Source organism: Ahaetulla prasina, chromosome 3 (genome assembly GCF_028640845.1).
Source record: "Ahaetulla prasina isolate Xishuangbanna chromosome 3, ASM2864084v1, whole genome shotgun sequence".
In the NCBI taxonomy this organism is placed as follows: domain Eukaryota; kingdom Metazoa; phylum Chordata; class Lepidosauria; order Squamata; family Colubridae; genus Ahaetulla; species Ahaetulla prasina.
Window position 1 is genome coordinate 88,763,904 of NC_080541.1, and position 25,044 is coordinate 88,788,947.

Sequence of the window (25,044 nt, forward strand, 5' to 3'; positions counted from 1 at the left end):
TTCTTCTCCCAACATGGCTTTCTCTTTCTGAGCAAAGCAGAGACTCCCAAATGCTCTTGACTGTTGTAGAGTTGAATAACAGAATCTTGAACATTTGTCAGAATTTCTATCTGACCCATTTTATCCCAAACAAAATCAAGGTGGAGGGTATTTTGAGTTGCCTTCTCCTTCTTCCCACTTTCTCAAGATTCATTTGCCATGTCTTCTCTCTTCATGGCTCCTTGGTTGCCTTTTCCTTCCCACAGCCATTGCAATAGTATGTTGGGAATTGCCTTGGGAGACAGGAGGAAGAGCCACAGATTGGATATAGTTGGATAAGAAGCAGATGAGTCAGCAGAAGAAATGGGGATGTGGCAAACAACTCCAAAGGGACTTTCCTGGTTTCAAAGACTAGGAAAGGTAAAGGCAGAGATGCACTTTCAGATTTGGAAAATTCTATACAATAAGGTTTAGTGCTAATGCTTCTGGGTACACTCTTGTCTGTATTACAAGACCGACAGCCAGTTTTACATTTTGTTTTAGAAGAGGAAAGCATTCATACACAGCAAAAACTGTTTGCAGTTATGTTCCAGTTCAAATTCTTGTTGATCTATTTGCTTAAATTCACAGTGTACAAGTTCAAGCTTGTATATATGGGACACTGTTTTCCTTCCATTTTTCTCTACAACAACCCAGGGAGATATGGCTGAAGCTCAAAGTCACCCTATAGTGGGCTGATGTGAGCCTCTCTGGTGCCTCATATATTGACTCACCAGCATTAGTAACCACTACATAGACTATTCATTAGATTGTGTGTAAAAGCAATCCCTGAGAATAATGCCAATTTATTGTCAAAGTAAGTGGACGGGTGAGAGGAAGCGCCTTTTGTAACATACAAGCAAAGATATAAATTCAAATCTTGGCAGAAAAATCTTGGCTTTTGCATTTGTAGAGCAAGAACTGCAACCTGGTGAAATAGTAGAAAGTTATTTGTTCTTTAGGAGTATTTGAGGAGCATCCTTCATTTAGATATGTGGATGGTCTTTGCCTTTATACACTTAATCCAGCAGACTGAGCAGCCATACCGATCAATGCTGTTCTGACCACAGTAAAATGCCTTTTATGGAGATTTTTTTATAAGTACAATATATACACATTGGGTGGTACATTTAAATTGCAGTCTTATTTTTTGTGATGAAATGTAAGTTAGAGCTCTGGATTAAGTGGAATCTCTAGGACAAGTGGAAGATACAGATCATAAATTTATTCATAATAAACGGTTTTGAAAAACATATCACAGGGAAGAGGTTTACCCCAAATTAATAGGAGAAAATTAGATGATGATAATGATGATGGTATTAGATGATGATATTAGATGGCAATGATGATATTAGATTATGATAATAACAGAATAACAGAGTTAGAAGGGACCTTGAGGTCTTCTGGTCCAACCCTTGCTCAGGCAGGAAACCCTATATCATTTCAGACAAACGGTTGTCCATTCTCTTCTTAAAAACTTCCAATGTTGGAGCATGATTATATAGGTTGATGATGATGATATTATATCATATCTCTGACTGGCTTTTTTCTGACTTCTATAAATTCTGAGATTTATATTTTCCCCATCTAAGAATTATGCATCCCCAAGCAAATATCCAACAGTAATGTTCTACACATTGACATAAAAGCATGTGGGGTTTTTTTTTCAGTCTCCAAGTTGGTCTTTCTGAGTTTCTCCTACTTTGTGCAGTTCTTGTATGTGTCTTTGTAGCTCTTCTGGGTCTTGTGAGTTATCTTCTCACAAGATAACCAATATGCCCTGACTAATTTTTAATTTAGTAATCTGAAAGAGGAAGATGATGATTTTCTGTCACTTGAGCAGCAACATTTTGGCTCCAAGAATTAAGTCATAAAGAATGAAAGTTCACACTTTCTAGAAGAAACATATAATTGTTTCTCGTTCTTGTGAACTGAGAAACTATATAGTCACTGGAATTCATAGGCTACTGTAAAATGTGCTACATGTGCTCAATCTACTGGCCTCCAAATGTTTACCACTTATCTGATATAACCCTGATACTGGAAAACATTTCACACATTGGTCACACAATTTTAAAAAGTCACAGAGAACCTAATTTTAGCATCTTATGACTATTACCTTTATGATTTGTATCTTATGATTCCTTTTATTTAATATCTTATGACTATCACTGAGTGTTGTATCTTATGATTTATGATGATTATACTTAATGATTATGATCATGATTTATTACTTTTGCTTGTATGAACACTGGGAGCTTATGCACCAAAGACAAATTCCTTATGGGTCCAATCACACTTGGACAAAACAAAAAACTGTATTCTATTCTAATTGGCCAGGATTCAGAAGGTCTGAGCTTCAAATAGCATTTTTGAAGTATTGGACAAAATCATGGAGAAAAATGTTCTTGATAGCCTACTAGTCATAACTGTTAAGAGGGATAGAATCACACAATCAAAGAGAGTGGTGAAATTCATTTTTTTTTACTACCGGTTCTGTGAGCGTGGCTTGCTGGATGTGGTGTGGCTTGGTGGGCATGGCAGGGGACGGATACTGCAAAATCTCCATTCTCTCCCCAGTCCTGGGGGAAGAATATTGCAAAATCTCCATTCCCACTCCACTCTGGGTCAGCCAGAGGTGGTATTTGCCAGTTCTCCAAACTGCTCAAAATGCTACCAGTTCTCCAGAACCTGTCAGAACCTGCTGAATTTCACCCCTGAATCGGAGCAAAATGCTGATATAACTTTGAGAAATATTGCCTGTATGGTTTGCTTATGGGTTTTTGTAAGTATCTTGCTGGACAGCTAGAATATTTATGTACAGGTCTTTCAGAAATCAAATGTATCTTTTCTTATGATTCATTTAAACAAGCATGTTATTGCTTGAGCTACTCCAAAAATTCCCTCTCCCAATGTATTATTCATTCAGCAGCATCACAATAAGAAAGGGGGTTGAGGGACATGTCAGCTTTGAGGTTGCAAAGCTTCTTCCCACAGCCATGCTCAACTTTTATGCGTTAGGCACAGCTGAGACAGGGGAACCCACAGAATGTAGACTTTGACTGACAGAAAAGACACAGGAGGTCTTCCATATCTTGAAAAGTCAAGAACACTTGTATGATTAAATAAATAAAATATTTATAATTATACCCTATCCCACGTTCTCTAGGCTTCACTCTATTTGCTTAATAATGCAGGCCTTTCAGATCCAGCCTCTTAAGAAAATCAATAATGAAATAATAGTAATTAATAGTGGCTAAGATTAATGGAGTGATTTGTTTGCCTTTCAGATCAGCTATCCTCTAGGCATTCTAACATAGTAATGGATTGACCAGGCCTCTTTAGACCCATTATAGAGCCATTTGAATTGAAGTACCAACATAGGAGGGGGAGAATTATTCAAAAGCCTGTCATTATTTATAAAGTATTTAATGAATGTACAATCTAAGTAATTTGACAACAAAAGGTAAGAGGCCTTCATGGCCCTGCTGATTTAATTCTGTTCCCTAAATGAAATTAGGATCACAATTTTAAATATGTATATGTAATAAGGCTGTGCCATTCAGCACAGATTTATTTGAATTGGAGATCTGAGATTCAAAGAATGCACCAATCAATTCAGGCTAGCGATTTGACATTAGAGGGCAAACAGACATGCAACCACTTCAAGATTCAATCTGTAAAAACAATATCCGTTACTAATTAATAGAGAAGCATCAACATGTCTTCATTTTATTTATTTTTTTGACAGAAGAGGATGAAGTTAGCTGAAATAGTAGGGGCTTTAGAGACCACAAATTCAGTAAGAAGCTTCAAGGACCTTACCATAATATTTTTATTAGAAACATTCTCCCTGTATGTTTTTCAAAGCAAAGAGGATTTGAAGAAAGGACAGTAGAACAATAGCAACTAAATTGATCGGCAAAGTGCCCAGGTGGTGTTGATTGAATTAATGCAGTAAGTATCCTACTCCAACTTAAATTCAAATACTCCCATAAACCATTTAAAATATAAGCTTATTGTTTTCACAATGGGTTCTGGATAAGTAAGAATAGAATAGAATAGAATAGAATAGAATAGAATAGAATAGAATAGAATGGAATGGAATGGAATGGAATAGAATAGAAGATGTCGTGTCTCCGACGACCGGGTCTAGGAAGTCTGTATCAAGCATGGCAATGAAGCCTCTGCAGCTTTGCCAAATTCCTTCCAGGTTTCTCAGGGCAGGCAGGAGTCCAAGTTGTGACTTCAGCAAACTTCAGCAAATTTCAGCAAACTAGATGAGACTTTGCTTGATTCAAGGTTGGAATGCCAAAAGCAGGTCCTTTATATAGGCTGTGGGGTGTGGCTCCATGACTCAGCATTTATCCAGGCCTGCCCCTCCCTTCCTTCTGCTGGCGTTGCCTCTCAGATCTCCGGAAACGAGGATCCTCCCACTTTGAATTGTCTTCTGCTGTTTGAGAAAGGGAGGGGTCAGAAGGAATAGGCCCGAGTAATTCCAATCCGTGGCTGGCTTCCTCTGATGGCTGAGCCAAAGGAACACATGCCGTATGAGTGAGGTTTGTTTGTTCATTCCTGACATCCTGTCCGGGCATGGGGCCAGGGCCGGGGGCTGGAGGCACGACAGGCCGTTCATCTTCATTATCAGACTCGGAGTCTGATAGCAGGCCCGGGTGTAGACGGGAGGGGCCCGGCTGAGGAGAGGAGGGAGGACGAGGCACAACAGAACAGAACAGAACAGAACAGAACAGAACAGAACAGAACAGAACAGAATAGAATAGAATAGAATTCTTTATTGGCCAAATGTGATTGGACACACAAGGAATTTGTCTTGGTGCATAGGCTCTCGGTATACATAAAAGAAAAGATACATTCATCAAGAATCATAAGGTACAACACTTAATGATAGTCATAGGGAAACAGTCAATATAAATCTTAAGAATTACCAGCAACAAGGTTACAGTCATACAGTCATAAGTGGGAGGAGATGGGTGATAGGAATGATGAGAAGATTAATAGTAATGCATGCTTAGTAATTAGTTTGATAGTGTTGAGGGAATTATTTGATTAGCAGAGTGATGGCGTTCAGGAAAAAAACATTGAAGAATGCCCACTGCTTTAGAACATAGAACATAGAAACATAGGGCTGGAAGGGATCTCATGGGTCCTTTGGTCCAACCCCTGATCTTATACTATCCTGGTCGAATCCTTTATGGGATGGGGTCATCTTGCTTCCTCTTTATACTGGGGCCAGGTAATTTGGCATAGATAGTTGACTATCTGGCTTCCAAGGGAAGGCTCCATTTATCACTACCTTTTATAGGGTTTGCCTGGCTGAACAATGACAAAGCCTCGCCTCATCTTAAGGAGTCGCTTTTGTCAGCGTTGTAATTTTCTGAACATCTTCAGAATGCTTCTGCCTCCTCTGCACAGATTGTACAATCCATTGTGTAGAGGAGGCAAAAGCATCCTGATACACTGAAGTATAAGACTACAGACAAACTGGCATTAGATTAGCTCCCTTGCCCATTCTTGAAAGCAGTAAAGAAACCAGCATCTCTGAATATTAATCTGAGGGTTATCCAGGATGAAGCCCAACACAAGGTTAGCATTTATTTATTTATTTTATTTATTTATTTTATTTGATTTTTATACCGCCCTTCTCCCGAAGGACTCAGGGCGGTGTACAGGCATAATAAAACCGAACATACAATATACAAGTTTAAAATATGATTTAAAAAACTTATTTAAATTAGCCCAATAATTAAAATTTACCACGTTAAAAAACCCCGTTTAAAATTAATAAAATTCAACATTAAAATCCCAATTTAAGCCAGCCCCGCGCGGATAAAAAGATGAGTCTTGAGTTCGCGACGAAATGTCCGAAGGTCAGGTATTTGGCGTAAACCCGGGGAAGCTCGTTCCAGAGTGTGGGAGCCCCCACAGAGAAGGCCCTTCCCCTGGGGGCCGCCAGCCGACATTGTTTGGCGGACGGCACCCTGAGAAGTCCCTCTCTATGGGGGCGGACGGGTCGGTGGGAGGCGGGTGGTAACAGCAGGCGGTCCCGTAAGTACCCAGGTCCTAAGCCATGGAGCGATTTAAAGGTCATAACCAACACCTTAAAGTGCACCCGGAAGGCCACAGGCAGCCAGTGCAGTCTGCGCAGGAGCGGTGTTACATGGGAGCTACGTGTAGCTCCCTCTATAACCCGCGCAGCTGCATTCTGGACTAACTGAAGCCTCCGAGTGCACTTCAAGGGGAGCCCCATGTAGAGAGCATTACAGTAATCCAAGCGAGAGGTAGCAGGCGCGCATGGGTGACTGTGCATAAGGCATCCCGATCAAGGAAGGGGCGCAACTGCCGAACCAGGCGAACCTGGTGGAAGGCCCTCCTGGAGACGGCCGTCAAATGATCTTCAAACGACAGCCGATCATCCAGGAGGACACCCAAGTTGCGCACCCTATCCTTTGGGGCCAGTAACTGCCTCCAACAGCCAGCCGCGGCTGCAGCTGACTGAATCGGGTGCCGGCATCCACAGCCACTCCGTCTTGGAGGATTAAGCTTGAGCCTGTTTCTCCCCATCCAGACCAGCTTCCAAACACCGGGACAGCACTTCAACAACTTCATTGGGGTGGTCCGGGTGGAAAAGTACAGCTGGGTGTCATCAGCGTACTGCTGGTATCTCACCCGAAACCACTGATGATCTCACCCAGCGGCTTCATGTAGATGTTGAACAGCAGGGCGAGAGAATCGACCCTGTGGGACCCCACAAGTGAGGCCCCTCGCGGTGACCTCTGCCCCCTGTCAACACCGTCTGCGACGGTCGGAGAGATAGGAGGAGAACCACCGATATACGGTGCCTCCCACTCCCAATCCCCCAACCGCGCAGCAGGATACCATGATCGATGGTATCGAATGCCGCTGAGAGGTCTAATAGGACCAGGGCAGAGGAATATCCCCGTCCCTGGCCCTCCAGAGATCATCCACCAATGCGACCAAAGCTGTCTCCGTGCTGTATCCGGGTCGGAAGCCGGACTGGAACGGGTCTAGATAGACATCTTCATCCAGGTGTTGGGGCAGCTGTCGCCACGGCACTCTCTACAACCTTCGCAACAAAGCGAAGGTTGGAGACTGGACGATAATTACCCAAAATAGCTGGGTCCAAAGAGGGCTTTTAAGGAGGGTCTCACCACCGCCTCTTTCAAGGCGGCAGGAAAACCCCATCCAACAAAGAAGCGTTGATAATCCTCTGAGCCAGCCTCGTGTCACCGCCTGAGTGGCCAGTACCAGCCAGGAAGGGCACGGGTCCAGTAAACATGTCGTGCCGTGAAGCCTCCCCAACAACCTGTCCACGCCTCGGAGCCACAGGGTCAAACTCATCCCAAATGTGCTCAACAAGACGTGCCTCCTCTCCCTCGCTTGATCATCCCAAATTCGGTCCAGACCATCCCTCAGCTGAGCGATTTTATCGTATAGATAACCACTAAACTCCTCGGCTCGTCCCTGCAAGGGTCATCCCGCACCTCCTGATGTAGGAGAGAGCGGGTCACCAAACAGGGCGGCCGGGCGGTTATCTGCCGACGCAATGAGGGTGGGCGTGGCGCCTCGCTTCCTCATTGCCACTAGGTAGGTCCTAGAATAGGTCCCAACTAGTGTCCGATCAGCTGGAGCGACTGGACCTCCAGGTGCTCTCTAGGCGTCTTCTCCGGCGTTTCATCTCCCTCAGCCCCTCGCAGAACCAAGGGGCCGGACGAGATCTACGCCGGGTCAGAGGCCGCAGCGCGCCGACACGGTCCAAGGCCCCGCCGCGCCCGCTCCCAGGCCACGACCAGTTCCTCAGCCGTGCGTGGGCCAGATCCTCAGGGAATGGCCCAAGCTCCGCCTGGAACCTCTCAGGGTCCATCAGGCGCCTGGGACGGAACCACCGATAGGTTCCGTTTCCCTGCGTGGTGAATGGCGGTTCGGAAGTCTAGGCGAAGGAGAAATGATCCGACCATGACATTGGTTCTGTTACTAAATCATCTAATACCAGATCATTTAACCACTGTCCAGAGATAAAAATCAGATCCAGCCTCTTAAGAAAATCAATAATGAAATAATAGTAATTAATAGTGGCTAAGATTAATGGAGTGATTTGTTTGCCTTTCAGATCAGCTATCCTCTAGGCATTCTAACATAGTAATGGATTGACCAGGCCTCTTTAGACCCATTATAGAGCCATTTGAATTGAAGTACCAACATAGGAGGGGGAGAATTATTCAAAAGCCTGTCATTATTTATAAAGTATTTAATGAATGTACAATCTAAGTAATTTGACAACAAAAGGTAAGAGGCCTTCATGGCCCTGCTGATTTAATTCTGTTCCCTAAATGAAATTAGGATCACAATTTTAAATATGTATATGTAATAAGGCTGTGCCATTCAGCACAGATTTATTTGAATTGGAGATCTGAGATTCAAAGAATGCACCAATCAATTCAGGCTAGCGATTTGACATTAGAGGGCAAACAGACATGCAACCACTTCAAGATTCAATCTGTAAAAACAATATCCGTTACTAATTAATAGAGAAGCATCAACATGTCTTCATTTTATTTATTTTTTTGACAGAAGAGGATGAAGTTAGCTGAAATAGTAGGGGCTTTAGAGACCACAAATTCAGTAAGAAGCTTCAAGGACCTTACCATAATATTTTTATTAGAAACATTCTCCCTGTATGTTTTTCAAAGCAAAGAGGATTTGAAGAAAGGACAGTAGAACAATAGCAACTAAATTGATCGGCAAAGTGCCCAGGTGGTGTTGATTGAATTAATGCAGTAAGTATCCTACTCCAACTTAAATTCAAATACTCCCATAAACCATTTAAAATATAAGCTTATTGTTTTCACAATGGGTTCTGGATAAGTAAGAATAGAATAGAATAGAATAGAATAGAATAGAATAGAATAGAATAGAATGGAATGGAATGGAATGGAATGGAATGGAATGGAATGGAATAGAATAGAAGATGTCGTGTCTCCGACGACCGGGTCTAGGAAGTCTGTATCAAGCATGGCAATGAAGCCTCTGCAGCTTTGCCAAATTCCTTCCAGGTTTCTCAGGGCAGGCAGGAGTCCAAGTTGTGACTTCAGCAAACTTCAGCAAATTTCAGCAAACTAGATGAGACTTTGCTTGATTCAAGGTTGGAATGCCAAAAGCAGGTCCTTTATATAGGCTGTGGGGTGTGGCTCCATGACTCAGCATTTATCCAGGCCTGCCCCTCCCTTCCTTCTGCTGGCGTTGCCTCTCAGATCTCGAGAGGATCCTCCCACTTTGAATTGTCTTCTGCTGTTTGAGAAAGGGAGGGGTCAGAAGGAGTAGGCCCGAGTAATTCCAATCCGTGGCTGGCTTCCTCTGATGGCTGAGCCAAAGGAACACATGCCGTATGAGTGAGGTTTGTTTGTTCATTCCTGACATCCTGTCCGGGCATGGGGCCAGGGCCGGGGGCTGGAGGCACGACAGGCCGTTCATCTTCATTATCAGACTCGGAGTCTGATAGCAGGCCCGGGTGTAGACGGGAGGGGCCCGGCTGAGGAGATGAGGGAGGACGAGGCAAAACAGAACAGAACAGAACAGAACAGAACAGAACAGAACAGAACAGAATAGAATAGAATAGAATAGAATTCTTTATTGGCCAAATGTGATTGGACACACAAGGAATTTGTCTTGGTGCATAGGCTCTCTGTATACATAAAAGAAAAGATACATTCATCAAGAATCATAAGGTACAACACTTAATGATAGTCATAGGGAAACAGTCAATATAAATCTTAAGAATTACCAGCAACAAGGTTACAGTCATACAGTCATAAGTGGGAGGAGATGGGTGATAGGAATGATGAGAAGATTAATAGTAATGCATGCTTAGTAATTAGTTTGATAGTGTTGAGGGAATTATTTGATTAGCAGAGTGATGGCGTTCAGGAAAAAAACATTGAAGAATGCCCACTGCTTTAGAACATAGAACATAGAAACATAGGGCTGGAAGGGATCTCATGGGTCCTTTGGTCCAACCCCTGATCTTATACTATCCTGGTCGAATCCTTTATGGGATGGGGTCATCTTGCTTCCTCTTTATACTGGGGCCAGGTAATTTGGCATAGATAGTTGACTATCTGGCTTCCAAGGGAAGGCTCCATTTATCACTACCTTTTATAGGGTTTGCCTGGCTGAACAATGACAAAGCCTCGCCTCATCTTAAGGAGTCGCTTTTGTCAGCGTTGTAATTTTCTGAACATCTTCAGAATGCTTCTGCCTCCTCTGCACAGATTGTACAATCCATTGTGTAGAGGAGGCAAAAGCATCCTGATACACTGAAGTATAAGACTACAGACAAACTGGCATTAGATTAGCTCCCTTGCCCATTCTTGAAAGCAGTAAAGAAACCAGCATCTCTGAATATTAATCTGAGGGTTATCCAGGATGAAGCCCAACACAAGGTTAGCATTCATCCTGAAAGAGCTTAGCGAGCCAATAAAACTCATTTTGTGTCAATTGTGCCATCTATTTGTGTCAATGTTAGAGAGCCATTTTCACCGCTCGAGACAAGTCCCCAGATTGCTGTCTCCAATTTGGGTTTGAGCCTGGTGCAGAAGCCACTAAAGAACATCAGGTGCAGATTTTGTTTCTTTTTATTGAAGCACTTCAGCAAAAGGGGTCCCACCCAGCAAAATGCCAGGATTCAGAACAAAGGATCCAACAAGCTTCATACAGTTTTTCAAGATCAGATAAAGAAACATTGTCTAATAGGCATTCTGAAAGTTATCTAAAGCAGTGGCCCCCAACCTTTTGGGCACCAAGGACCAGTTCCATGGAGAAAGTTTTTTTTTTCCCCCGTGGACTAGCTTTGCTTGTATGTATGACCTGGTTGCTGGCATGCCATGGACCGGTCCATGGGCTGGGGGTTGGGAACCCCTGATCTAAAGTGTCCTTTATTGGCTCCATGCATTTCTATTTTTAAGTGTTAACTAATAAACACTTCAAAAGTTATCTAACATATTCTATTGGCTCTATTTCAACCCTATTCCTAAAAGTTAACTAATGGGTGTCCTAGAAGACTTTTAGCAAGTGTTCTGTTGGCTCTGTTTTAGCCTCATAACTTATCTTGTCTTGTATGATATGCTTAGCAGTCACCTCTTGTTTTCTACATTGAAAGGGGCCCCACCTGTCTACACTCCCTTTTCCTTTATCTTTGTTATGCAGGCCTCGCAAATACACATCTCTTTCTTTCCTTCTGAGTTCATGCCATAACCTTGCATTTTTAGAACAACTGGCCCTACAGCAAATGAAAAACTCAACTCACCCACCTAGTAATGAAGTCTCAATGCTGCATATTGATAGTAATAACTCCAGAAAGAGTTGCATTAACTCTGCAAAGCACTTGGCAGCTACTGGAATCAAAACACCACCACTTCGATTCAAAAAATGTATTTAGTGTTTTCTGCTAGTGACCTAAAGCACCATCCAACTCTCATTGAAGCCTGTCCACATCCCTGTTATTTTGGTATGAAAACAGTTTGAAGAGTCTAGAAGGCTCTGCAAATTGTCAATAGACAAAGGGTCATATGTTAGACTGAAGACTGAAAACAATAGGATGAAATTTAACAGAGATAATTGCCACATTCTGCACTGAGGAAATAGTAAGCAAATGGATGGATGTAAGATAGACAATACCCAGCTTGGTACCAGTGAAAAATGAAAAATATCTTGAAATGGTAAATAATTGGATTGATGTAGGATAGGGAATACCCAGCTTGGTACCAGTAAAAAATAACTTGGAATAATGGCTGGTGGTAAACTGAAGGAGAATCAGCAGTATATGTGGCTACAAAAAAAGAAAAAAGAATTTAAAGAATTGGGCTCAATGACCTAAATTCACTCTTCCAACTATTATCTTGACAAAAAATTATGATGTTCCTTCTTCATCTTACGTTGTATTTTATATTGTATTCTCTGATAATTTACCACTTCTCAAATTTCTGTTTCAAGATAATCTTCTAAGAAACATAGTCACAACTTTTAACATTTAATGAGACAAAAAAAAAACCTCCTTAGAAGAAATCTCTTCATGCTAAAAAGTGGACAGTTTTTATTTTTGAGAATAACATTTATATTTTCTGTATTACTACCATGTTTTCCCCAAAATAAGACCCTGTCTTATATTTTTTTGAACCCTGAAATAAGTGCTTGGCCTTATGGCCATGCGCTCAAAAGCCTGATTGGGCTTATTATCAGGGGATGTCTTATTTTGGGGGAAACAGGGTAGTGAATTAAAATAATTTTTCACGGGAAAATTAAGAAATTAATGAATGCAAACAAATGTGAACAAGCATTGATATACAAAAGTAATATCATGAGATACTTCAGGAGGTAACTATTGGTTTTGAAATACTGGTACATTTCAGGTGCATACATTTTGTTGGTTCATTCAAATTTAATGGCAAGCACCCTTTATGGAAAACAACAAAGAAGTATAAATAAAATAATTGTTCATAATGCATACAGTGTTTAAACTTGAATGCATAGTGAGTTACCAGATGCTCAACAAAGGGAGGACATGTTCTTTTTATCTTTTTATCACTGTGTCCTCTGTCTGTCAGGCATAATTTTAAAATTAAATATTGTCCAGTATCTTTTCTAAGCTCTTTTTTTTTTTGCAATGCAGTGCTTCCCTAATAAGTGCTAACTACAAGTTAATAAGGTCTACTCTAAAGCCCTGCAGCCAGCTTGCACTGCTGCCTGAAATTGACAAGACTTTAATCTATTGTGTGCTGAAGACTTTTGCCGCTAATCAACTCTAGCACATTCCTGGGAATGAAAAACATATTTATGATTCTGGAAAAAAAAAAGTAATTTCAAATACACATAGACCCAAATACACTTTTTGCAGTTTTTCACTGTAATTTCTTCTATAGATGCCAAACAATTAGTGTTTCCTTCAATTTCCACCATTAGCCCTCCTTTCCAATTGCCTGAATTCTTCTTTGTCTATTCAGATATCTGGTAGCCCTACATATAGGCCTCAATTGCAGATACAGATTTATTTGCAAAATACTTCTATACTTCATCAGAAGGGACTTTTGTAAATACTAAACCTGGTCCCCTATCAGCACAGTTCAAGGAAAAGAGGTAACCTGAGCCCACATTACACCATAAGCACATCAGAGGACATGGTCTTTTAAGCTGATCAAAGTTTAACATTTTGATGGTATATGGATTGGTAAACTTGCATATACTGCTAGTTTGCAATAATGCTTTATATTAGGCTACTATGGGAGAGAGCAATTTCCCAAATCCAAAAGTATATAATAAAATTGCAGCAAAGCCCGGAGAAATTCATGCATGTTAATCTGGTGGTGTAAATCATGTGACTCTAAAATTTAAGAACCTAAAACTCATTTAAAAATATGTCATTGCAAATGTAAAGCAGTTATGGATGTTGAATCAACTCAAAGTGTGATTTCCTAAAAGCTTTAATATTCTTATATAGATTTACAGTAGCATTATTAAAAAAGGAAAGCTAAAACAAAGCATACATGTAGTATATACATGATGATGTATGAGGCCTCACCAAGGGACCACAGATGCTTTAGCTGGGTCTGCCTCATCAGCAGTGGGAGGAAAAAACAAACAAAGTCATCTTGTTGTGTCTTGCCCGCCCTCAGAGCAGCCGGGGCCTTCTTACCTGCTCCTGAACACTGAGGAATGTATGCCTCCCGGCCCAAGTCCTGGCTCCATGCCCAGACAAACTGCAGAAGAAGCCCTGACTCCATGCCCAGGCAAACGGAGCAGCCAGCAGGTGAGCCTGAGGAGGTTTACTCCCAACAACAGCTGATTGGAGTGACCTTCGCATCAGAAGATTGGAGAGGCGGAGGCAACAGAAGGAAGGGAGGGGCAGGCCTTAATGAGTGCTGAGTCATGGAGCCACACCCCATGGCCTATATAAAGGATCTACTTTCTGGCAGTCTCTGAGTCAGGCAAAAGTCGAACTTATCTTGCTGAAGTCACTTACTGGTCTCCTGCCTGCTCTGAGGACTTTGCTAGGACTTTGGGCAGAGCTGCAGAGGCAAGCCTGATTCGGATTTCCCTGACCCAGCCGTCAGCGGAGGAGTGGGACACGACACATCTGGAGGTGAAAGGGTGTAGCAGAGGTAGACAATGGTGGAATGTAGGGTGGCTAAAAAGGCAGGGATGGAGATAGGCAGATGGGAGCTGAAGCAGAGGCAATTGTGGAGGATTGCTTGAGGTCCTCACCTAATAACCACAACTGGAACTACTGGAACTGCTGTCACTAAACAATATGGTCATGTGATATTTTGCCTAGTGACTTCTTTACTTAGCAACATACATTCCAGTTCCAATTAGGGTCATTAAGTGAGGACTACCGGTCCTCCACAAAGATGTACATATGCATCTATTTGCAGAACACATTGACCAGAATTGGAATGAGAGGATGGGGAGTTCTCTGGCCAAGTATCCTTGCTGGTTTTGTTGGGACATAAAATAAATATCCAAATTCCTATCTGAAGATAGGAGAGAAGAAAGCAAATGGCGGTTTTGTGGAATGTGTGTACTGAAAACGAAAGCTAGTGTCGAAATAAAAGATATATAGGAAGATACTGACTAAATGGAAGAAACGAGAATCTTATGATTTATATTTTTTCTTCTTCTTTGGGATTATAGTGATTTAGAACAAAAGTTTTTTGAATTTTTCTTTTTGAATTTTTTCTTCTTCTTCTTGGTCCATTATTAAGCTATATTTTTTTTTAAAAAAAAATGGCTTTTAAGCAAATAGTGCCAAAAGTCATTAAAAACTTTGAAATTTCCTCAGCTCAGATTCAAAAATTAAAAGAAGAAATTAAAAAGGAATTAAGAAATTCTTTACAAGAGTTTTTGGAGAGTCATTTTTTAGAAATAGATCAAAAATTTGATGAAATAGAGAAAGAGATGTTGGATTTTAAGGAAGTGGTGGAAGAGCAGAAGAGGGAAATGAAAATGGTAAAGGATGCAATTGCGCAAATATTGAGCTCTTGTATTCAGATGGAGGATGATCTTGCAGAAATTAATAAAGCTAATTTAGAGTTGCAAAGGAAAATAGAAGAAATTCAAAAAAATCAAAACAATTGGAACTTAGATAATAAGATGGAAGATATACAGCAAAGGTAGATAGGGCAGATGAAGAAAGAGTAATATTACAATATAGATTAATGGAATATGCTATAAGGGTGAGGGGGTTGAAACAAAATAGGAAGGAAAATTTAAAGGAGACTTTTACACAAGCCTTTGCTTAGATAAAGGGTGTGGAGCCGGAAGATTTTGAGACTAATATTGAAAGAATTTATCGTGTTAATTCTTGGTGGGCAAGACAAAATAGAGTACCGAGGGATGTGGTTATTTATTTTACAACTAAAAAGGTTAGGTATGAAATTTTGCAAGCCTTTTATAAAAATAAATTCCAAATATTGGGACAAGATATAAAAATGATGAAGAATGATGTTAAGAAAGAGAAGAGAATTTGCTTTTTTAGTGGATGAGTTTAAGAAACATCAGATATATTTTAGATGGGAAGTCCCAATGGGTTTGTCAGTGAATTTTAGAGGCAGAAAGTATTTTCTTAATTCAGTTATGAAAGCGAGACATTTTTATATTAATGTTTTAAAGAGTGGGAATCCTTTGTTGTTAGATGCTAAGTTAATTGGTTTGGAAATGATGGAAAATAGAATGGGAGAGGGGAGGAATGTTTAAGATGTGAATATGATGATTATGGTTAATTTTTGGAATTGATTTGTTTAGGATATAAATTATAGGATTTTTGTTATTTGCTATTTGTATGGTATAAATCTATGGGATGATATTATTTAATTGTGAAGGATGGAAAGTGAAATTTATGAATTTAGATAATGTGGATGTAATGATTTTAACTGTTTACTGTTATATTGTGGATGTAGTTTAAATGATTATTTGTTTTAAATGATCGTTTATAGATAGTAAAAGTTATGAAGTTAAGCTGGAAATATTATATTTGAGAGATTTTATTCGAAATGATATTTGATTGATGGAGTAGTATTGGAAGATTGGATATTAAATCTTATGACAATTGAAGAAATATATAAGTGATGAAAATTTGAATTTGAGAAGCTGGATTGTAAATTAAGAAATGGACTTATGAAATTTGAAGGAATATACAAGTGGGTGAAAAAAAATTGAACTTTAGAAGATGGACTAATTTTTAAAATGGACTGTAAGAAGAATGGACATTAAATGTTATGGCAATTGAAGAAATATATAAGTGATAAAAATTTGAGTTCGAGAAGATGGACAGTAATTTGAGAAATGGACTTATGAAATTTGAAGGAATATATAAGTGGAAAAAAAATTGAATTTGAGAAGATGGATTAATTTTAAAAATGGACTGTAAGAAGAAGTAATATGTTGCTTCTTTTCTTTTCTTTTTAATTACTCTTTCCTATCTTTTTATTTTTATTGTGAGGCGATCTAAAGTTTTAAATTTTTAAAGGTGGGAGGTTATGTATATTTTGTATACTTTAGTTTGTGATTGTTGGTCATAATACCCGGTATTTGCTCTGGGAAATCTGGGGGGGGGGAAGGGGGAGGAGGGGGGGGAGGGGGGGAAATGATACATGGATTGATTATTAATGTACAGTAATTTTTGAAGATATGAAATTAAGAAATTTTAAATGATATTGGGGATGCTCGACTGCCATTTCAGGAAGAAAAGGAGAGAGGAGTAGAAGGAGGGAAGAAAGTAGTTAGGAAAGAATAGAGAAGGAGGAGGGGAATAAGAAGGTTAGATAGGGTAAGAAGGGAGGAGTGGAGAAGGAGGAGAGGAAGTAGTAAAGTGAAGGAGATGAAGGATGGGAAAGTAGTAGAGGGTAGAGAGAGAGGTTGTGAAGAAAGGAAGTGGCAATCAGGCAGGCCTGAATCAGTAATAAATAAAAATTAATGATTAATGATGGATAATAGTTTGTACATAAATATGATGTTGGAAAATGGAAATAAAAATTATTTATAAAAAATAAATAAATAAATATCCAAATTAGACTACATGAGTTTGCTTCTGATTCTGCCCTCTAGAGTAAAACATTAGAAGTATTCATTTCAGTGCTTGATTTGCAATATAATCTCAGGACAAGCCAGAATGAAAATTATTCCTACTTATAATAATATTTTTAAAAAACCAAAAAGGTAGCTCTGGTGGGAGTGCCATGAAGAATTGTGGTTCATTAAGATCAGAAGCAAATATTTCCACTCTCTTCCATGACATACTGGAGTGGAAGAAAAGGGAAGTAGGAAGCATGGAAACTGTTCTACAATGGATTTCTTGTTGGGTCTGAATCTATGTATTCCTTTAAGAGGCATAGCAAGAAAATGGAAAGTTGTCTGATGTTAATGTTCTTGTATATTTCAAGTGTTCCTCTTTGGGATTCCAGAAAATGTCTACATAACCTTCTGAAGAAACTAGCCACGTGAGCTGTCATGAAGTTGAAGCACCATTTTTTGTTTAGATGGTCTACACGTACATAGACACATCTTGCTATCTTGCTGTGCACTTAATTCACACTTTTAATGGCATGCAAGTATTTGGTTATGTTGTTATTTTATGTTATGTTTTATGTTATATTATGCCTTCAAATCAGTCCTGTCTCCTGGCAATTATCTGGATAAGTCCATACAATTTTCTTGGCAATCTTTTTTGAAAGGGTTGCCCATTGTCTTCTTGCAAGAGAGAGACTGGTCTTTGAAAACCTGGCCCATGGACTCTCAGTTTCTAACTGTTACATTTCACCTTTTTACAAAACTTGTTGTCACACACAAAAAAAATGCCTGCAATGGCTCAATAATGTGAATGGCTCTCACAGAAGCATGGCAAAGTGACAGAAACGGTCTATTGTAATTCTTGAAATGTTAATATCTTATCCAGTGATCTATCACTGACTTTATTTTACTGTACTCTAAAGCCAGCAATAAATATTTCCTAAGGGACAATCTTGGGGGATTGTACTGGACTTCTTATTTATTTCTTTACAACTGTTTCATGTCACTGGCTGTGATTGATAGACTTTTGATATAACATTGTGGATGAATGTGCAGAAGCTTTCAGTCAATAATAGCTGCAAAGTTGATGAGTTTTCCATCTCTGTTTTTTTGGGCTAGTAGATCTTGGGCAGAAAGAGAAGAACAGAATTATGTTTGATATTGTGTCTATTCATTCCCCACTCATACATGTTTTTATATCAAATCTATCAGTTTTTCACTGTTGTCAGTTTAGTCTACATGGAGAAAAATAATGTGTTGGGTCTCATAAATTGTCATGGACAGGCAGTAATGTCTGAGTTTCCATCCTGAGAATCCATCCTTTAAATCTCTGTGGAATGCTAACCTTGATAATTTTGGGAGACCATTATAATAATGAAAATTAGTATTATAACCTATCACTGCTTTGTTCAATTCATCTTCGGTTTTTTTCATTCTACTTGAGTAGCTCTTACAAATGAGAAGTTATTTTCTTCCTTTCCTTTATTTAATTTTCATGTGTAGCATCTCCAGATCTCCACACAAAGTTATATCAAGTAAGCAGATACTCACGTTTCGACCTTGAAACTTATGAAGTACCTACAAAAATCTACATCTTCATCTAGGATTTCCGTATATGAATTCTGTATTGTCACGAGAGTGATGTATTTGATAAGATTGGGTTACAATTGATTAAGGTTGGTCTACAAGTAGAGAGACCAAGATCCTAGTGTACTATCAGCCATGAAATCTTACAAACTTACAGGGCTATTAATAAAGGGAAAAATTGGAAAGAATGTTATATCTCCCACCATGACTTTTTGAATGAATTTAAATAGTTGAATGAGTAATGAGTTGACTTACTAAGGAATGTTCACATAGGTTATTATGCACTTGAGTTATGTACTCTACATCTTTCAGAAAAAGGTGCTTTAGAAAGTTTGAAAGTGTATATGCAGCATGTCTTTCTGAATTGTTAAAGCAACTATATCTTTTTACAGGTAAACCAATGTATTTTTATTATTATTATTATTATTATTATTATTATTATTATTATTATTATTATTATTATTATTATTATTATTATTATTATTATTATTATTATTATTTATTAAATTTTTATACCACCCTTCTCCCGAAGGACTCAGGGCAATTTACAGCCATGATAAAAATAACAACAGGATACACATAAAACCATAATTTAAAAAACTTATTATACAAATGGCCGAATTAAAACATTTAGAATAAAACCCCAAATTTTAAAATGTTAAAACACTAAAACTAATTAAAATCCTATTAAAATCCTATGCCAGTCCTGCGCGAACAAACAAATAGGTCTTCAGCTCTCGGCGGAAAGTCCGAAGGTCCAGCAATTGCCGAAGTCCAGGGGGAAGTTCGTTCCAAAGGGTGGGAGCCCCCACAGAGAAGGCTCTCCCCCTGGGGGCCGCCAGCCGACATTGCTTGGCGGACGGCACCCTAAGGAGTCCCTCTCTGTGCGAGCGTACAGGTCGGTGGGAGGCATTCGGTAACAGCAGGCGGTCCCGTAAGTACCCTGGCCCTAAGCCATGGAAAAATGTCCATTTTTCCTGGACATCTGTTGTACCAGGACATCTGCAACACTCATCTGAGGGGAACAATGAAGATGGGTGAATTGACTATTCTCTTTCCTTAATAGGTAAGGAATAGGTAAGTAAGGACAGTACCTCCCAACTTCACCGCAGAATATGTATCACTAATTGAAATTAACATACTTTTCTCAAAGTTGAAGTTTTGGTGGACTCCATTTAATCTTAGCCATAAAGATGAGCCTTAAGTCCATACTATGCTTCAGAAATCTTTGAAATATGCCAGCATATTAGTTCCTGTCACTTCAAATGGGAAAATTCCAACTAACTCTTAAATATATTCTTCCTACAAGACTACATTTGTAATTGTTCTGTTTGGGAGCAATATGCTATCTGTTTTCCTCCACCAGAGCTTTTTAGTGTGTGCTGTTTCATTCATTCTGATTATTTGAAGGGAAGACAGAACAAGAAATATTAAACCTGGGTGCCAGAATGAAACATAAAAAATACTGCTTTTCTCAGAACTGATTCATGACAGGAACATTGATTCAGGCTCAGGGCTGTACACATGACAATCAACAAGACAAAGGCAGCCTATCGGCGTGCTTGACCCAGCCAATATGCAAGGTAAATTAGCCCAATTAGGGAAACAAGAGTGACAAAATGCCACTTATATTTTAGTTCATTGGAGAACAGTTTGTTTGGATGGAGAATTTGATAGCTTGTGGACCTGGAGGACTGTGTTGGAAGTCTCAGGGTTCGCAAAAACTGCAGGTTAACTAACTGCCTTCTGTTCCACACATTGAGCCTGGTGATATTGATCAGTTCAGATGGGAACTGACAAAGACTGAGTTCTTTAAGGAGCCTTAATCATACAGCAGTTTGTAGACCTTTCACAGAAGAATCAGCCCAGTACAAATCCAATTTGCCAAGTCTGATCTTTTTATGTTGATAGAATTGAAAACCTGATAACAAAGGCAACTGTTTTAGCATTAAACTCATGATGAAAGAGAAGGCAGTCTGTGTCTCCTTCATTAGAGGGAGATATGGAAAGAATAGGTTTTTTTCCAGCCCAACCACAGTGTATTTCAATTATGTAACCTATACCTTACAATTAATTTTTATTTGACAACTTGGAACTTCATCCCTGTACACTTCAGAGAGCTGTCAAATTTCAAATTTCAAATGCGAACTATTTAACACATCACTGTCTAATAACCAATAATAATGAGAAATCCTAACAATAATGCAGTAAACTTTCCTTATCGGTATTTATATCAATTATGCACAGTTTTTGCTTTCATTTCTGCTGTTGCTTAATGTAATTTTACCCATTAAACAATCATCCAGGCTGAAATCTAGAAGTTGCCAAGGCGATTACCAGATTACATCACAGCAATCTATTCTTGTGTAAAGATTTTAGTGTGTAAGCCTAGTGCACCTCCCAAAAAAAGCGAGTATTGGAAATATCTGTGTGGATGTCTGGAACAAAAGAGAACAGCTCAATAAGGACAATGCTCATAGAATCTTGATAATTCATTAGTGCACTTTATAAGTATAGCAATAAATAATGGTACAATCAGATATAAAATTTGGGCAATTACAAACCTTGACTTTCAGATTTTTCCTTTTTTTCCTTTACTGGACTGCACCCATGGGCCAAAGTAGGGTGCTTTTTACAGCGAAGGAAAGCATCAACTAACTTTCAAATATTTAACTGTCCACTTTTTTTTCTTTAGAAAGAAAGCTATTTGAATTACACTTCATCTAACCAAATGAACAAGAAAAAATAAGATGGGGGGGGGGAGAGAGAGAATTATGTTTTTATATGGCATTCAGATTTATGCTTTTGAGAGACAATGGTTGCTGGCAAAGTTGACTATACTTATTATTGGACTTAGCTTGAATGAAATGATGTCTCTCCAATCTCCAGTTGCACTGAATAATAATTTCCATAATGTTCTTCAAGTATGGTAGCTGAGAATGACAGGAACTGAGCCCGATACAACTGGAAGATCTATTTGAAGGTAATGTTTTTTTTTAAAGCTAGGCAGGTTGTAGGAACACACCATATTTAAGAATCCAATTTAGTAAAATCACTTTTTTGAAAGTTAAAGGTCAATTTAACTTGCCTTCAACCGTGACTTCCAGAAAAAAAAATCAATTTTATCCATACAGAAATTCAATGACAATGACAATTAGTTGATCTGAGGAGTTAAGTAGAATATAGCTTAGTTTCTTACAGGAAGTTTTCCTATAAAAGAGAGAAGGAAGCATTGCTGCCATGAAGTAGTCTTATCTCAACAGACAAACTCTGGGAAGAACTGGAGGAAAGGAGATAATTTTTCACAGCTAAGATGGGGTTGGAGAGGTATGATTAAAAACAGACTGGCAAACCTGCTTATGTCGAACAACGTTTACATTGGTTAAAGGTTATTGAGAGCAATGTGATGTAACAGAGGAGGATAAATCTGGGGAAACTGCCAAAGACAAAGAGGGGGATATATTATGAGATGAGATAACAGAGATACCCCTTGGTGGTGGTTGAAGATGATGGAAGGTCACATGCTTTACTAGTCTGGAAAACCATGATAGAAAATTGCTCTCAGTACCTGTAAGCCACTTCTTAACTCTAAATTAGGACATATGTGTGGAATAGAAATTGGACAGTGCATATATACATTAAACTAACTTTCTGTGTATTGTAGAAAATACATGCCACATAATATGAAGTGGGGGGGGGGATCATATATGAAGATTAGAATGTCAAGTGACTGCTCTTATCTCAAAATGGGCACCAGAAGAGTAGAGTAGCTAAATGGAAAATTCTAGTTATAAATTATGCTTGAAAAACTTGGCTGCGAAATGGAAACTGAATGCTGAACAAATAGCTAGTATACCTGTACAATGCAACTAAGCTTCACTTTGATATAGAGATATTCTGGCCATTAGAAGCAACCAGCCCTGACTTTGCCAAAGTGAAGAAACTTCTTTTTGAAAGAGTTGCCTTGACTTGATTTATGGCATCACTATGGAGAAAGTGTGCTTTCAGCCTTCTTCAGTAATGGTGGCTAAATTGCCACCTACTTAGGTGACATCCACATCTACTAAACACCTTTTAGGTGTTCAATATAACTTCAACACAGGCTCATTGGATCTCTAAAAGAATAAATTTGGACATTTTTCATGTAATTAGAGTCATCCTGAAATGAACATTGCCCAGAATAAAATCCAGCTAGTGCTTGTTCAAAGTAAGGGAAGGAGAGTGATTGAATTTGTTTTATAAGTTGGCAAACAGGGCTTTAACCTTTGTGTCTTTGGGTGTGCGTTTTATTTTTAAAATTTATTTGCTTCCAGTGCCATTTTAGCAAGTCAAATCTTATTCTCTACACTTCCAGCACTGCAAGTTGTTACCTAAATTGCCTTCCAAGCTTGAATAGAGATTGTTTGATAATTCCTGTTGAAAAGTGATAACGATTTTAGGACACACACACACACACACACACACACACCCCGGATCTTTCTAAACCTAAATGAAGTTTAACAATTAATGCTTTCAGCTAAAGTAGCTTTATTGCAAAAGGCTTAAAAAAGAGGGGGATTATTTTATCTTTAAGAATTAATATCCCTGTTATTCAAAAAGACCTGGAGCAAATCTGGAGAACAACTGGAGAATGATGATGCCAATCACGGGAATGGAAGGATTCTCTGGTCATAGAGTTGGGTTAGGGGATCACATAATGCATTATCAAAACTGTAATTTTCTGGCTCCTGTAGTAGCCTTGAATATTTGGCATGGAGCTTTCAGAATTTTGGCATAATACTTCAGGAAGCCAAGCAATTACATAAGGATCATTCCTTCATTAAAACAATGAGATTTAGACTGCACCTTTTGTTTACTTGTTAGTAATGTGGAACATCTATTCATGTCTGAGGAAAGAAAGAACAGTTATTGGTTGCCGTTGTTGATTCCACTTTATAGTTATATAGCACCAGGCATTATGTATATTATGACTTTTGCTGAACCTGTGTAATAGCAATATATTTAATTCCTAGTAATTTATGTATGTGTGTACATATGTGGCCTGCATATATCAACCTGCCAATTTATTCCTTTTAGGATAAGATGTACTTAAGAGATTTCTTAGATTATCAAATTCTTCCGACTTTCAAAATAACTGCTCTTCTTCACCTGTGTCACAATGCTAAGAGTTAATTATCCTAATTTACATGGAGACATGAGAACTTGTAGAATTTGTATTACTTATGGGGAAATTAGTAACTCCAATTGGCTTTGCTTGAAGTATAATTGGACACAAAATATCCTTTGAAATTTTTCACCCTATTTCATAAAATTGTAAAATTGGAAGTGACATCGGAGGGCCTAAAGTTCAACCAAGTGCTCACTGCAGGAGTAGCTCAAAGTATTTTGGGCAGATAGACATTATGTTGGCAAGGCTTTAACTTCCTGAGTCCCCCTTATTCTTCTTTTTCCAAGATAGGGATGTTTCTTTTAATCCAGTCTTTTGGGTCCTTGCCAGTTTTCCAGAAATTCACAGAGATTATTTTCATTAGTTCTGCCAGTTTCTTCAGTACCTAGGGTGTAAACATTGTGTCTTCCCATCATGTATCAGCATAAAATATCTCTGAGAGAAAGTCATGTTCTCTAAAATTTTGTAAAAGACAGGATTCCTTCTTAGTAATGACAATAGCATAAAAAAACCCCAATGGTGGCATTTTATCATAATATCTTTCTGTAGGATTTTGATGAGGAAATTCAGGACGAATAAGGGTTAGTTATTTAGCTAGGCTACAGTCATAGGTGACTGCAAAGATGATTCTTCAATATGAGATAAAATACTGAAACAGAGTCCTTGATCATCTCCAAGCTAAAGAAACTAAGAATACCACATGCAGGGCATGGACATTTCATCAAGAATTTCACATTTTTTTCTGAACATAAATTCTAAAGTGCACTCTGTTTTATAAAATTGAATGAAAATTGGCAGAGATAAAATTCTGTGGAGCAGTGAAGAATTGACCTTGCTGGAAAGACAGGTCTCTGGAGATTGATCATTCTAGACCAAGAAAGGACATCACCCAATTTTTCAGTGTATCTAACCTCTAAATAGGTATACATGTATTCTAGTTCTAATTCTTCAAATTATTTAAACCTCGGGTTGTTTTCTTACATTTATCAAAATGCTCATCTAGATCACTCAAATTCAACAGATGCTCTTATTTCCAACACCATGGCTCTGATGTGATATTAAAAACGATGAACAATCAGAAACAAAAACTGAGGTCATGATTCTGCCCAAATACAAATTGGTCCAGTTCACACACCATGTTCACACATAATGCTAGAGCACAGATTTCCCAAATTAAG